Source organism: Triturus cristatus, chromosome 2_1, assembly GCF_964204655.1.
Source record: "Triturus cristatus chromosome 2_1, aTriCri1.1, whole genome shotgun sequence".
Lineage (NCBI taxonomy): Eukaryota > Metazoa > Chordata > Amphibia > Caudata > Salamandridae > Triturus > Triturus cristatus.
In genome coordinates, this window is record NC_140581.1 from 603,042,530 (window position 1) to 603,057,172 (window position 14,643).

Genomic DNA, 14,643 nt, shown 5'->3' on the forward strand with positions numbered 1-14,643 from the left:
TTAGGGGGGCAGACTTAACCACCGTATAAAGCATTGCAAATGAGTCCACCCACAGATCCCGCAGATTAACGCCTGTACCAATAACATTGCCCCACAGCTTTTGAAGTTCAGGCTCGGTAACATCCTCCACTTCTATCAAGGCCCAATACCAGTAAGAAAGTTCTTTTGGCCATCTGCCCTTTTTATTGACCAGATCAAACTTTGGGTTTGGGATGTTAATATTCCATGGAAAGGTGGCCCACCACCCCGAAAGCTGATAATATTTAAATCTTGTAAGTGTTCCCCCTGTCAGACTCGACAGAGAATTCCAATCCAGGAGCTCCGAATCTCTCTGTAGATCCCTCCAAAATACTAATCCTGCTGTTTTAAGTGGAGATGAAAGGGTGTCTTTAAGACAGTCCGGAGTCCCTGGTGAGTCCCATATCGGGGCGTTAGGGGCATAATAGGGGATACTCAATCTTTTCCTAATAAACATCCAGTTTTTTAAAGCCGTGTTTAGAATTTTTAGTCTCACCCTCTTGTAGTATTTTGGGTCTCCAAATTTAAACAGAAAATATTCCTGTCCTTGTGGGATACCATGGAGAAGTGCCCGAAACAGAAGACCCAAAGAGGAGGCATCTGTCTCATCAGCCAGGAGTCTGAAGTTTTTAAAATGAAAGGAGTGGCAATATATGAGTAAATCTGGTAAAGCTAACCCACCCATTTTCAGGGTTCTCCTCATTTTCTTCCAAGAAATTCTTGAAGTCTTCGTATTCCAAATGAAGGAGCCTATTTTCCCCTGAAGTTTGGCTAAATCTGGTGAGTTAAACATTAGTGGGATGGAATTGAATAGGAAAGTGATTTTGGGCAGTATAATCATTTTAATTAAATTTACTCTCCCAAATATGTTCAGCTGAAGGCCTGACCACCGTGATAGAAGGTTGCACACCTCCTTATGGACTCTACTGAGATTTACTTTCGATATCTCCATAATATCTTGAGCTAAATGAATGCCAAGATATCTCATGCGGAGTTTTACATCAGGAGCTGCCACCTCCTGATTCCATTGCATTATCTCGGTCTTTTCCCTATTGATCTTATATCCCGAGATCTTCCCAAAAGACTCTGCCTGAGCGAATAACCTAGGAATGGCTTCAGCCGGATTAGATGTAAACAATAAAAGATCATCAGCATATAAGGCCAATTTTAACGTAAAGTCCGCTATATTGAAGGGTTTAATTGCCTGGTCGCCTCTCAGCTGACAAGCAAAAGGCTCGATATAAAGATTGAACAACAGGGGAGAAAGGGGGCACCCCTGTCTTGTTCCACGTAAAATGTAAACCCAATCCGTAAGTGACCCATTTATCAGAATTTTTGCCCTGGGAGAGAGATACAGTGATCTAACTGCTGTTACATAATTTTTCGGGATTCCAAACCTGGACAGAGCCAACCATAAGTATGACCAATTCACTTGGTCAAAAGCCTTGGCAGCATCGATTGCCACAATAGTCAGGGGGGATTTTTTATCTGTAGCTACATCTATAGCGGCGATGGCCTGGAATGTTAGTTCGTTTAGCTGTCTTCCGGGGATAAAACCTCTCTGGTCTCTATGTACTATGGATTTTATAACTTTAGCCATTCTAGCTGCCAGGACCCCTGCAAAAATCTTATAGTCCACGTTCAATAATGAGATTGGCCTATATGACTCAACCCTTGCAGGGTCCTTATCGGGTTTTAAGATCAGCGTGACTGTTGCCTCTGACCAGGTTTGTGGAATTGCCTCGCCCGATATCAGTATCTTATTAAACAGTGTAGTAAGAATCGGGGCAACCTTATCCAATCCCAGATGGTAGATCTCTACAGGGAGTCCATCCGGCCCCGCTGCTTTCCCTTTTTTCATTTTTTTAATCTGAGTACAGACTTCGCCCTCTTGTATTTCAGAGCTCAGATATCTTCTGTCAGCCTCTGATAATTGTGGCAGTTCCAGCTGATTTAACCATTGCTCGGCATCGTGTATTGAGGTGCCGCTCTCTTCAGTATATAGGTCCTGCATAAACCGTTTTGCCTCCCCGGAGATTATATCATTGTCATGGGAGATGGCCCCAGTGTCACCTATGGTTAACCCCTTAATCACATTCCTAGCCCGGTCTGATCTAGCCTTCCAGGCGAGTAATCGGCCACATTTCTCCCCATACGAAAAGTTTTGTAAGTTACTAGCGTCCCATCTGTCTTTGACTATTTTGTCCAACCTTGCCTGATATTCAGCTTTCAGAGCATCAAATTCATTCTGTATAGTGGCTAGATTAGGCTGGAGGTCTAGTGAAGCCTTCTGCAACTGTTGTTCTTTTAATTTAATTTTTGTGAGATGATCTTCTTCCTCTCTTCTTCGTGACTTATTTTTCCTAATCATAAAGGAGGTTAGATACCCTCTCAGCCACGCCTTAAAGGTTTCCCAGACCAATTGATCTGTTGCGGTACCACTATTTGCCTTAAAGAACTCAGCGACTTCGACCACCAACTCCATTCTCATTTCCTCTTTTAAAAGTATTGACCTGTCTAAGGTCCACCTCCTCACTTGGTCTTCTTGCCCAAGCTTAACCTTTAGCTCAACCATGGAGTGGTCTGAAAGTATGGCAGGAATATAGGATACGGTGACGACCCCCGATATTAATGTTTGATCTAACAAAAAGAAATCTATCCTAGAGTAATGTCTATACCTATGACTATAGAACGAGTACTCTCTACTGCTGCCATTTCTGACCCTCCAAATATCGTGTAAATTCAAATCCTTCATAATATTTTTAAGCTCTGTTTGTGTTTTACGTGGGGGGGTGAATTTAACTCTAGAGGTACGATCCAGATCTTCATTGAGGATCAGATTAAAATCCCCTCCTAAGATAACAGGTGTTTCGTAATTTAAAAGACTCATTTTTAAACTAGATAGAGCCCCTGGAGAATCAGAATTGGGACCGTAATATACTGCGCAAGTGAATCGTGACCTATCTACCACAAAGGATGCGGTCAGCCATCTACCTGAGCAATCAGTTTCAGACTTCTCCACCCTAATCCCACTATTTGCTCGTACTAAAATTGCAACTCCCCTAGTGTTCCCACTCTGGTTGGAACAAAGAAGTTCCTGTATCCATCCTTGTCCCCTGAATGCTATCCTACATTCCTGTCGCTCTAGATGGGTTTCTTCTAAAAGGCATATGTCTGCCTTTGATTTGTTTAAAAATTCACAGATCCTAAATAGTTTCCTCCTTTCCCTTAATCCATTTACATTCAGATTTACTATTTTTAATATTTTTCTAGCCAAATCCGTCATGTCGGATAAAATTCTTGGGTAAGAGGGTCATATACGGCCCATAACTTTTTACTACCGAGGAGTTGTTCCATAAGCCGAGGTTATATGAGGAATGTTTTTTATTTTTTTCCACCCCCCCCCCTTGCCCTCTCCCCCCACCCTTGAGGAACCCTCCCTTGTAGACCTTGGCGATCATATCGCCGTTTAGGAGCCCAAGTCCCATACGCGTGCTCTACCTCTAAACATTCAAAGTGAGAGTGGGAGATAGATAGCTAAACTAAAAATTAAGCTTTTCCGTCAGCTTTCTGTAACCCCCATGTGTACATGTGCTCTTTTTTATTTATTTATTTATTTATTTATTTATATATATATATTTTTTTTTTTTTTTTTTTTTTTTTCCCCTTTCCCTTCTCCTCCCTCCTACCTTTCTCTTCCCAAATAAAGTCACACTCTTCATCACAGCATTCATCTAAAAAAAAGCTATCACTGGGACTTCTTCATACCAGCCAAAAACGTATCTACCTCCTGAGGTGAAGTGAAGTTGTACGTTTTATTTCTCCAGACCACCCTCAGTGCCGCTGGAAATTTCATTGCTACCTGCCCCCCTAAACTTCTTATATCGGCCATTCGCGATCCCAGTTCCCACTGTCTCTGTGATGTAACTCTGCCAACATCGGAGCGTACAAGGTACTTGGTGGACTCTATCTGCAAGGATGTATCTGTAAGTGCCCTACTCAATATCAGCTCCTTCACTGCGTAAGTCTGGAAGTTCACCAATATCCTTCTAGGCGCTTTCCTGTCTGGGTGCTGTCTAAACGGGTCTCTATGTGCTCGCTGTATTTCTCTCTCAATATCTAGCTCAGGCATATCTTTCAATACTCCCTCTCTCAATAATCTACATATTAGAGACTTTACATCACCGTTTTCCGCCCCCTCAGGGATTTTTAAGAATCTTAAGTTGTTCCGCCTGGCATGAATCTCCAATCTTTCCATATCCATCTGTAGAGACCTGTTCTGAGCTCTCAACTCCGATATGTCCCTTTTTTGATCCTGGGAAGCTTGAGTAAGAACAGCAACTTCCCCCTCCAAGGCCTCAGTACGAGAGCAGATATCGTCTAATTTACTCTCCAGGTTAGAACATTTTTCATTGATCTCTCTCTGGTTAGCCTCCGAGATTTCAAATCTAGGCAATAGTTTTGAAAGAAGATCTTCCCGTAAGGACAGAAGGAGCAGCTCGAGCTGGGATTGGGATTGACTGGTTCCTTCTTCCACACCATGAGTCTCTCGGACAGCTGATGATGGAACATCCGGGGCTAGGCTGGCCCCTAGCATTATACTTGAGCCCTCTGCTGCTGCGGACGGAGACTCTATTTCTATTGCACCAAAGTCTGTCTCTGGGTCTGAGAGCAGTGGGGAAAATCTATTTTGCGTGGCGACCTGAGTACCCGGGGGCTGAGTTAGGGGCTGAGTTACGGAAGGGAGAGTCTGGTTGCCTATCTTGGCGACCTTACTTCTGCAAGCAGCAGTGTTGGGATTGAGATTGATGTTGGGATTGGGATTGGTGTTTGCAGGGGTCTTCAAAGCCGTCATTTTTTCCATTATCCTGAAATACGATTTAAGCGACGGTGTGGGCTTAGCTGTACTCGAACAGACTTTCGATCTCTTTACCTCGCCTGTCTTGCTCTTTTCACTCTTTTGACTCTTTTTCTGACGAGGAATAATAGGGATAGGGATAGGTCTCCCTGAGAGAGGGTTTAGCAAGTCCTTCTCAGGTTGGGAACGAAGTGAGTATCTATTTCTTGCTTCTAATGGAGCTGCTCGGGGAGGGGGTGGCTGTTTCTGTACATTGCCTGTGCAGCCTCCTTCCCCAAACTCATCCACTGTCTCTCCCAAGAGCGGTATATGTTCCACGAAATGCTCTTTTGGGGAGATCAATTGGGACTGATCTGTCAGCAAGTCCATTCCTCTGCCTCCCTGCTTTCTCTCTCTCGCCCCTCCAGACCTCCTCCCGGACCTATTCAGCACATCAGACACATCAGACGAAAAAATGTTACCTCCTCGGCAGTCTCCTCTCCCCTCTCTGAAGACAGCTATCTCCTCCCCCCTCCGCACCAACCTTAATTCTAGGTATATTTGCATTAACTAAATGCTCAATTTTTTCCTGTTCTTTTCTATTTAAAACATTCTTTCCAGTACAGACATTTTGTACATTTTTCCTTTTTTTGAAGATGTTCTTTAAAAAATCTTTTGTCTGCTTACCAGAAGACTTTCTCTTTTTCCCAACATGAGCATCTCCAGCTAACTTAGGTCCTCCAGTTGTCTTCAAATATAGTTTTTTTGTGTGGTTTTTCCTTAGTCTGGATTTTGTAGGCATCTTAAATTTTGTTCACTGCTCTTCAGCAATACCTGAAAAAAACTGAAAAAAAATTCCTTTATTTTATTTAAATATATTACTACATTTTTTATGATCTTTTCAAATCTTAAAATACTATGTACCCCTTTCCTACAAGTGAAAATCACAATAACACCTTCACAAATTAAATATCTCAAAACAATTCCTCTTTGCACACAGTCATGGTTTGAAATTAGGCAGAAAACGAAATTTCTTTGCCAATTTGAGAGCACACTTTCTACTCTTTTTTTGGCAAGTGAGAAGTACTTTTACAGTCTGATACATTTTGAATCCTCTTTTCAGATTCTTAAAAAAGCACATGTCCAAACAGCTTTTTGAGACCAGCAACATGTGTAACCTGGGTGACTGACTACACTCCAGCAATGGCAACCAGCCTTAGTGATGCTGAATGTATTTGCATTACTGACTGCAACCTCAAACCCCACTCAGTTGTGAATACTGTGCATGATTCCACAGGATAAGCAGCTGGGTGTTTGCTAAGAGTCTGCTTCTGCAGAAAAAAATAGCTCCCCCTTTCCATCTAATGCAACTGTAAAATTACCAGAGCAATACGCAATAAATCTCTGCCTGTAATTCCTCTTTGCACACAGTCATGGTTTCATATTAGTCAGAAAACGAAATTTCTTTGCCAATTTGAAAGCACACTTACTACTCTTTTTTTTTTGCCAAGTGATAAGTACTTTTACAGTCTGACACATTTTGAATCCACTTTTCAGATTCTTAAAAAAGCACATGTCCAAACAGCTTTCTGAGACCAGCAACATGTGTAACCTGGGTGACTGACTACACTCCAGCAAGGGCAACCAGCCTTAGTGATGCTAAATGTATTTGCATTACTGACTGCAACCTCAAACCCCACTCGGTTGTGAATACTGTGCATGATACCACAGGATAAGCAGCTGGCTGTGTGCTAAGAGTCTGCTTCTGCACAAAAAAATAGCTCCCCCTTTCCATCTAATGCAAATGTAAAATCACCAGAGCAATACGCAATAAATATCAGCCTGTAATTCCTCTTTCCACACAGTCATGTTTTCATATTAGTCAGAAAACGAAATTTCTTTGCCAATTGGAAAGCACACCTACTACTCTTTTTTTTTTTGGCAAGTGATAAGTACTTTTACAATCTGACACATTTTGAATCCACTTTTCAGATTCTTAAAAAAGCACATGTCCAAACAGCTTTCTGAGACCAGCAACATGTGTAACCTGGGTGACTGACTACACTCCAGCAAGGGCAACCAGCCTTAGTGATGCTAAATGTATTTGCATTACTGACTGCAACCTCAAACCCCACTCGGTTGTGAATACTGGCATGATTCCACAGGATAAGCAGCTGGCTGTGTGCTAAGAGTCTGTTTCTGCCTAAAAAAATAGCTCCCCCTTTCCATCTAATGCAAATGTAAAATCACCAGAGCAAAACCAAAAAGCTTTCTGAGACCAGCAACATGTGTAACCTGGGTGACTGACTACACTCCAGCAAGGGCAACCAGCCTTAGTGATGCTGAATGTATTTGCATTACTGACTGGAACCTCAAACCCTAAAAGTATTCCTTATTTATACCAGTGCACCTTAATTTATCGTAAAAACATAGTCCATATTATTTTACATGTTCCTCACATTTAAATTTCTCCCAAAACACAAAATGATAAACACAACTTAAACAAAAGGAATTCCAATTCTATTATTCATTTCTTAATTTACCATATACATCCCCTCTCAAACTCTAAACTCACCTTTAAAATTAGTTAGTTGTGAAAGAAATGTGGCACTCAAACAGCAGATTATCAGAGCCAGGATCTCTGTTCTGTACACCTCTCTCCTCTCAGCAGAAACAGATGATGGCAAAATTTCCCTCTCTTTTTCCACACATATACATGTTAGTTTCAAATCTCAGTGCTTCCCCCTTTTTTTCAAATGTAATCACACATTTCTATTGGTTGAAAACCAACCCTTTTCCAAAAGTACCCTTCCCTCAACTTGACTTCTGCCTAGTACCCTTCCCCCAACTTGACTTCTGCATAGTACCCTTCCCCCAACTTGACTTCTGCCTGCTACCATAGCAACAGCTCTTGAAACACTGCTGTGTAGAGTTAGGTCAGAAGTTCACCAAACAATGTTTCATTTCTAAAGAGCAGGAGTGCTTGACTTTTCAAACCTAACGGCAAATCCATAGTACTGTTCTTTGGTAACACATTTTTCTGTACCAATACAAATCATGCTTCTATAAATTTACACATACAGCCTAGTTTTTATTGTAGAATGGTATGAAACAGCCAATCAGTTCTTTTTATTTTAAAAAAATATGTATGCCTCCATTTCCAAACTGTCTTTCATTTCTTTTTCCCATTCTACTGAAATACACCTCCTGAGTGCATCCAGATCTCCTTGGAAGATGTTCACAGTGTGGATTGTAGGACACAGCTATGTCTTCTGGAGTGAAAAGTATGCAGAGAAAACGGGTATGGTGAGAGACCTTGCTTTGCCAAATGTAGACATTAAATGGATTGGTCAGAGAGGGTTAAAGTGGCACCAATTGATGCCATTGGTGAAATCCTTCATGCAAATCCAACACCCTGACCTCATAATAGTGCACTGTGGTGGCAATGACCTAGGCACTTTGACTGGGGTAGGTCTGGAAATGCTTATGAAGGAGACCTTTGCACAACTGTTTTCACTTTTCCCTAAAACTGCCTTTGTGTATTCTAACATATGCCAAAGGCAAAAATGGAACTGGTCCAATCATTTTTGACAAAGCAAGAAAGCACGTCAACAAATCTGTTTCTGCTTTCCTCCGTGACTATGGTATGGGTTCCATTTACCACAACAACTTGCGTTACGACATGCAAGACATTTATAGAGGAGATGGTGTACACTTCACTGATGAAGGGAACAGAGTCTTCCTCTTGAACCTTAGACTCTGCATCGGTACTTACTTGTAGGTACCACTAAAAAATCACTTAATAAACACAACGGCTCTTTTTAGAGCCCCCTAATATCTAAACACTTAAATCTGCATTTCATTTCATTTTTTATTTTTTTTTCTATCGTACGCGTACGGTAAGCTTACCGTACGCGTACCCCGCGATTTTTTTTAAAATTAATAAAAATTTTTTTGTACTTTTCTGTCCTTCTTTGACCCCCTTTCAAATGTTAGGGGGTCTGTAACTCTCTTCCTTGCCCCCTTTTCAACTTATCACCCTTTTTTTTCTGAGTGAAACACACAAAATGGCGGCCGCCGCTTCCTGGTTTCGACCGATTAGAATGTTTACTAAGATCTAACAGCCAATCAGAATCGCGCACGTCACCGTACGCGTACGGTAAGCGCACCGTAAGCGCACCGTAAGCTGGCTCAGATATATATATTGATTTAAAGGCTATTTTCTCAGAAACTACTGAACAGATTTACACCAGACCTACAAAAGGCACTTCCTTGACCTGAGGACTACCTCTCTGCCAAATTTCAAGTAACTCTGTTCAGCCATTCGGGCTGTAGCTGTGTCTAAAGGTCCTATGGAAAAATGCATGGGAAAAACGCGTTTTGGGACCCCCCTTTATCTCAGCCCCCGCTTGACGAATCCCCCCGAGACTTTTAGGGTAGGAGCGGAGCGTAGCGCCCCACCTATTTTGAAAATTTCGCGAGGATTCGTCGACCGGCGCCAAAGTTATTCCAAATAGAATGTTGCGGATTTCCTATGGAAACGTGGTCCTAACTATAACTACCTACTGGCGACCGCCAGTAGATTATATATATATATATATATATCTCTTTGTATGTATATAGTCCAGTACCAGAAAAAGGGCTGTGTGGTACATACTTTCATGTCTTAAGGCAGCGAACCATCCTCCTAGGTGTCATGAAGACGTACTCCTTGACCGTGTGATAATGCTAAATCCTTACTTATTCTTTTAAACACAAGTGCAGCATGTGAAATGTACCCGTCTTTTCTCTTTCAAACCATTAATCAACATTAAATCGTGCGGAAAGCATTAGTTGCCTGCTCCGCTCCTTGTCCTTGAAGAAGGAAAACTGCTTCACAATAAATGTCTAAAGGACATCCTTTCATGTGGCGGGGACAGCTTCCACGCCACAACCGCCCCGACTTCCACTGAGACACCCGCCCCCACGACCACCACCCGCACCAACCGCCTGCTCTTCTGGACCAACATCAACGATGATGACACCATCAAGATCATGAACACCGTCCACTCCGGATCTCCGTCAGACCCTTGCCCACACCACATCTTCAACAAAGCCAGCACCGCCATCGCACCCTATCTCCGGAAAGCCATCCACATCTCCTTCAAGACAGCAACTTTCCCGGAGAGCTGGAAGCACGCCGAGATCAACGCCTTACTCAAGAAACCCAAGGCGGACCCCAAGGACCTCAAGAACTTCCAGCCCATCTCCCTGCTCCTGTTCCTGGCGAAGGTCATCGAGAAGACCGTCAACAGACAACTGACCCGCTGCCTCGAGGAGAACAGCATCCTGGACCCGTCCTAGTCTGGGTTCCTCAGAAACCACAGCACCGAAACTGCCCTCATCGCCGCCACCGACGACATCAGAACCCTGCTAGACAACGGTGAAATCGCGGCCCTCATCCTCCTGGACCTGTCAGCCACCTTAGACACAGTCTGCCACCGCACACTATGAACACGCCTCCACGACGCCGGGATCCAAGAGAAGTCCCTGGACTGGACCACCTCCTTCCTCTCCGGCAGAACACAGAGCGTCCGCCTCCCCCATCTTCCCCCCCCCCGCCTCCCCCCCGCTCCGAAGCCACCAAGCTCATCTGCGTCATATCCCAGGGCCTGACTCCACGACCTCAACATCATCTCCTACGCCGATGACACCCAACTGATCGTCTCCCTCACCAAGGACCCCCACGCCGCGAAAACCAACCTCCACAAAGGAATGAAGGCTGCCGCCGAATGGATGAGGAAAAGCTGACTGAAGCTGAACTCAGCCAAGATGGAGCTCCTCATCCTCTGATCTACCCCTTCGGCCTGGGACGACTCCTGGTGGCCGACCGCACTGGGAACAGCTCCAACACCCACGCACGCAATCTAGGGATCATCCTCGACTCCACCCTCTCCATGACTAAGCAGGTCAATGCCGTCTCTTCCTCCTGCTTCAACACCCTCCGCATGCTCCGCAAGATCTTCTAGTGGATCCCCACCGAAACGAAAAGGACAGTCACCCAGGCCCTCGTCAGCAGCAGGCTGGTCTACGGAAACTCACTCTACACAGGAGCCTCGGTCATACTCCTGAAAAGGCTTCCAACGCATCCAGAACGCCTCTGCATGCCTGATACTTGACATCCCTCGCTGCAGCCACATCACACCCCACCTGAGAGACCTGCACTGGCTCCCCGTCAGCAAGAGGATAACCTTCAAGCTCCTCACCCACGCACACAAGGCACTCCACAACACCGGACCAGCGTACCTCAATGAACGACTCCGCTTCTACACCCCCACCCGCCAGCTACGCTCTGCCGACCTCACCCTCGCCACAGTCCCCCGCATCCGAAGAGCAACTTCTGGCGGCAGAGATCGTTCTCCCACCTCGCCGCAAAGACCTGGAACACCCTCCCTATCCACCTACGGCAGACCCAAGACCTGACTTTCAGAAGACTCCTCAAGACCTGGCTTTTCGAGCACTAGCAGCATTCCGCTCCCCCCAGCGCCTTGAGACCCTCACGGGTAAGTAGTGCGCTTTACAAATGGAATGATTGATTGATTGTTCTAACCCCATCCCTAGGAGCCTCTTTCTCTGCAGTTCAGGTAGCAAAAAGATGTCTTGTTCAATGTACTCAAGAAGCACAAGGCATTTGTTTCCTGAAGCCAAAATGATTCTTGTAAATCCCCACACAATAAATAAATATCTTACTTAGAACCATCATACCTGCAAAACTTTAATGCAGAGACCCACAGTACCTTAGTATGGTTATGAGCCAAGCAGCGTTGTATTCCACTCTTCGTAGGTCACAAGTCAACTTGCTTGTATTATTAAGAGAAGAACATATGTTAAGCTATTACTAAGAAAATATGAATCCGCCTTTCAAGCGAGAGCGATTTAAACATCTTTATCTTGATTCAAAGAGCACTCATATTTTTGGAATATTATTAGGAGCTAGGTTGTGACGAATTGCCAGCGCGTTGCACTGACAGCAGACAAATAGGAATGTAATTTCTGGTGACTATTTGATCTCTTTCCTGCAGTAGAATAAAGTCAGAGGTGGTTGTTTGCATGCAAAGCAGACCTGTCCTGTCACGGAGGAGAAAAGTAATACTGATGTTAGGAGTGTTTTGGAAGGCTTTGTTTTCAGTTTCTTTTTGAATGTGGATACATTTGGTGGATTTTTCAGATTTGGGCTCGGAGCATTGCATAGCAGAGCTCCCATAATGCCGCCCAACTTCCTACCATGGATCTTCTAGTTGAGCCTTATCTAAATAAAAGAGTAGCTTTACTGGATATCTGATTCCTCTTCCAGATGTAGGTCTAGAGCCGTTTCTGACCAGAGCTTTGACGTTGTTGCAGTATTATACTTTCTTCTTTGCGGCATGTGGTCGCCAGTATAATCCTTTCAGTGATGGTGTTATGTGTAAAGTTTTAGGTTCAAACATAAAGGGGCTGCTTTGTTCAAGTTTTTGCCTTTTCTGTACATATTTCTTTGGTGCCCCCATGTAGCCTGTTTTTTGAACTTGTGGCCTTTCTGTGTACCGTTAATTGGTCCTCTCATGAAGACCATATTACAGTAGAGCAGTCTCAATGGCACCAGGACCGAACAGGAGGAGCTGGTGAGGAAGTTGGAGTAACTGGGGAATCCTCTTCAGCAACATCAGTTATAGGTTTGTTTTTGGTCATTCCCTTGATACTGTGACCAAATGTGAAGGATGAGCCAGCCATACGTTTGAGGTGTTTTCAGTTTTAGCTAGAACCGACATGGCTTGTAGTTCTTTGACCAGCCACGAAAGCTGTTCTCTACAGGTTCTCAGGATTTCTGTTTTTAAGGAATTCAATATCTTCCAGGCATATGGACATGACCGAGACATGTTTCTTGTGTTTGCTTCCTCAGGAATAAAGTTAGGTGTCATCTGCATACATTTGAAAGCAAAGTTTGCTTTGAAATATCAGTTAGATGCTTGGTCTTCTACATATATTGAATAGATTCAGGGGTTAAAGGGATACCTACAGCACCCCACATGTGATAGACTTTACTGTTAATGACGAGGAACTAACTTTAACTGACAACTCAGCAGGATGCATGCATACCGGTTAATCATTTGAAGTAAATGTTTTGCATTGTTCCCTCTACTACTTGAACCTGCTGTGAGTTCTAATATTTTGGAAGGTGCTCGTTGGAGGACATATCTTCTTTGTCCAGGCTGCCACTATTAGCAATGCAGAAGCACTCAAACTTCGTCAACCTAATTGATCATCTTGATTTTCATAGACCATTCAAGATGTGAATATCCATGCAATTATTTTTATCTGGAACTATGTGAAGCAACCATCTGGTTGATTTGTCCTCCGTTTTTCGTTCCTCAGCTAATCTATTGATGCCTTGTTTGTATAAGAGTGCCCAATTAAATATGTGCCCACAAGCCACACTATTACTGCAAGCATGCTATGTCTGAGAAGACCATGTGAAAAGACATACAACCCTATTTCAAGCCCATTATTTAGCAATAAAAAGGATAAGTCAATGTGAGTTATATAATGAAATGGGACATTGATCGACTTGGACTGAATGAATTGACAGCTGCTAACGCCAGTGTTAAACCTGTGTCTCCTTATGGCTAAATGAAGCTCCTATTCTTAAACCGTACTATGTTATAACAAATGCCCAGTTCATTGAGTGTCATTGGATCATTGCTTCATATGGTTTTGGATTGTTCAAATTTGTTGAGATATTCTCTGCAGTTATAGTAACGGTTGCACATTTGAATACGTAAACGCCTCCCCTCACATATCCCTTTGTAATATATGTGGACAAAGTCAATCCAACTATTTTTATTCCTGCTCACATTTCTTCTTTCCAGACAGCTGTAGGGTTGAATTTGGCTCCCTAAAGAGATTCCACCATATTCAAAAATGATTTATTTAATTGATCTCTAGTCTGTTATTGAATTTTAAATCACTTTAATACTTTATTAGTACACAAGTGTTATATAAAACTGTTAATTAGATATGGACTTTCTCAAGGAAATATTACATAGTACACATCCCCATCTACTAGCACCCAAATAAGCAAATTTGTAGAGGGCTTGGACTAAATAAACAATGGGACCACATCTAATACTTCAACAATACTATTTCAGTGTATTATATAAAAATCCCTCTTCAAACATGGTATTAAATGGAACAACCACTCTGCAAATGTTAATATTTAGAATTATACTACTGAATGATGTCTTCACCCCAACTTGAAGTGCACTGAAACGTTTTAATTGTTGTAAATTCATATTCTACTAAACAAATAATACATTTGGGGCCTTATTATGATGAGTGTCGGAAAGCCTTCAACCTTAGGTGAGAGGCTTTCCAAGCCTCATCGTCCGTTTCAGTTCAGACTGCCTAATTAGAATCTAGGTGGTCGAAAGTGAATCGGCCGTTCATTTCGACTGAATTCCTATGGGCTCAAGTTGGAGACAGGCCCATTATCCCTATGGATGATGTTTCCGCTGTAGGTATTGGGATGCTTGCTTTCCGACAGGTTTTCCATGACAGGCTTTCCGACATGGAAAGCCTGTCGGAAAGCAAATTTGGGGACCCCCTAGCAGGACCCCATTCTCTTTGCGGCCTCTGTTTTGGGGTCAAGGGGGCACCTATGGTGCCCCCCCTGTTAATCCCTTCACCGTGTGGCAGGAATCTTTAGGTGCCTGCCACACGGTGCACTGTTGAACAGAATCTCCCGGTTTATGGCCACAGCACAAGCTTCCATA

At 43.3% G+C, this 14,643-nt stretch overlaps 1 protein-coding gene across 1 annotated transcript in view; it reads left to right on the top strand.

Moving 5' to 3' along the window:
• LNPEP (leucyl and cystinyl aminopeptidase) overlaps positions 1-14,643 on the top strand; it is a 393,213-nt gene that overhangs the window by 207,467 nt on the left and 171,103 nt on the right. The window lies entirely within an intron of this gene.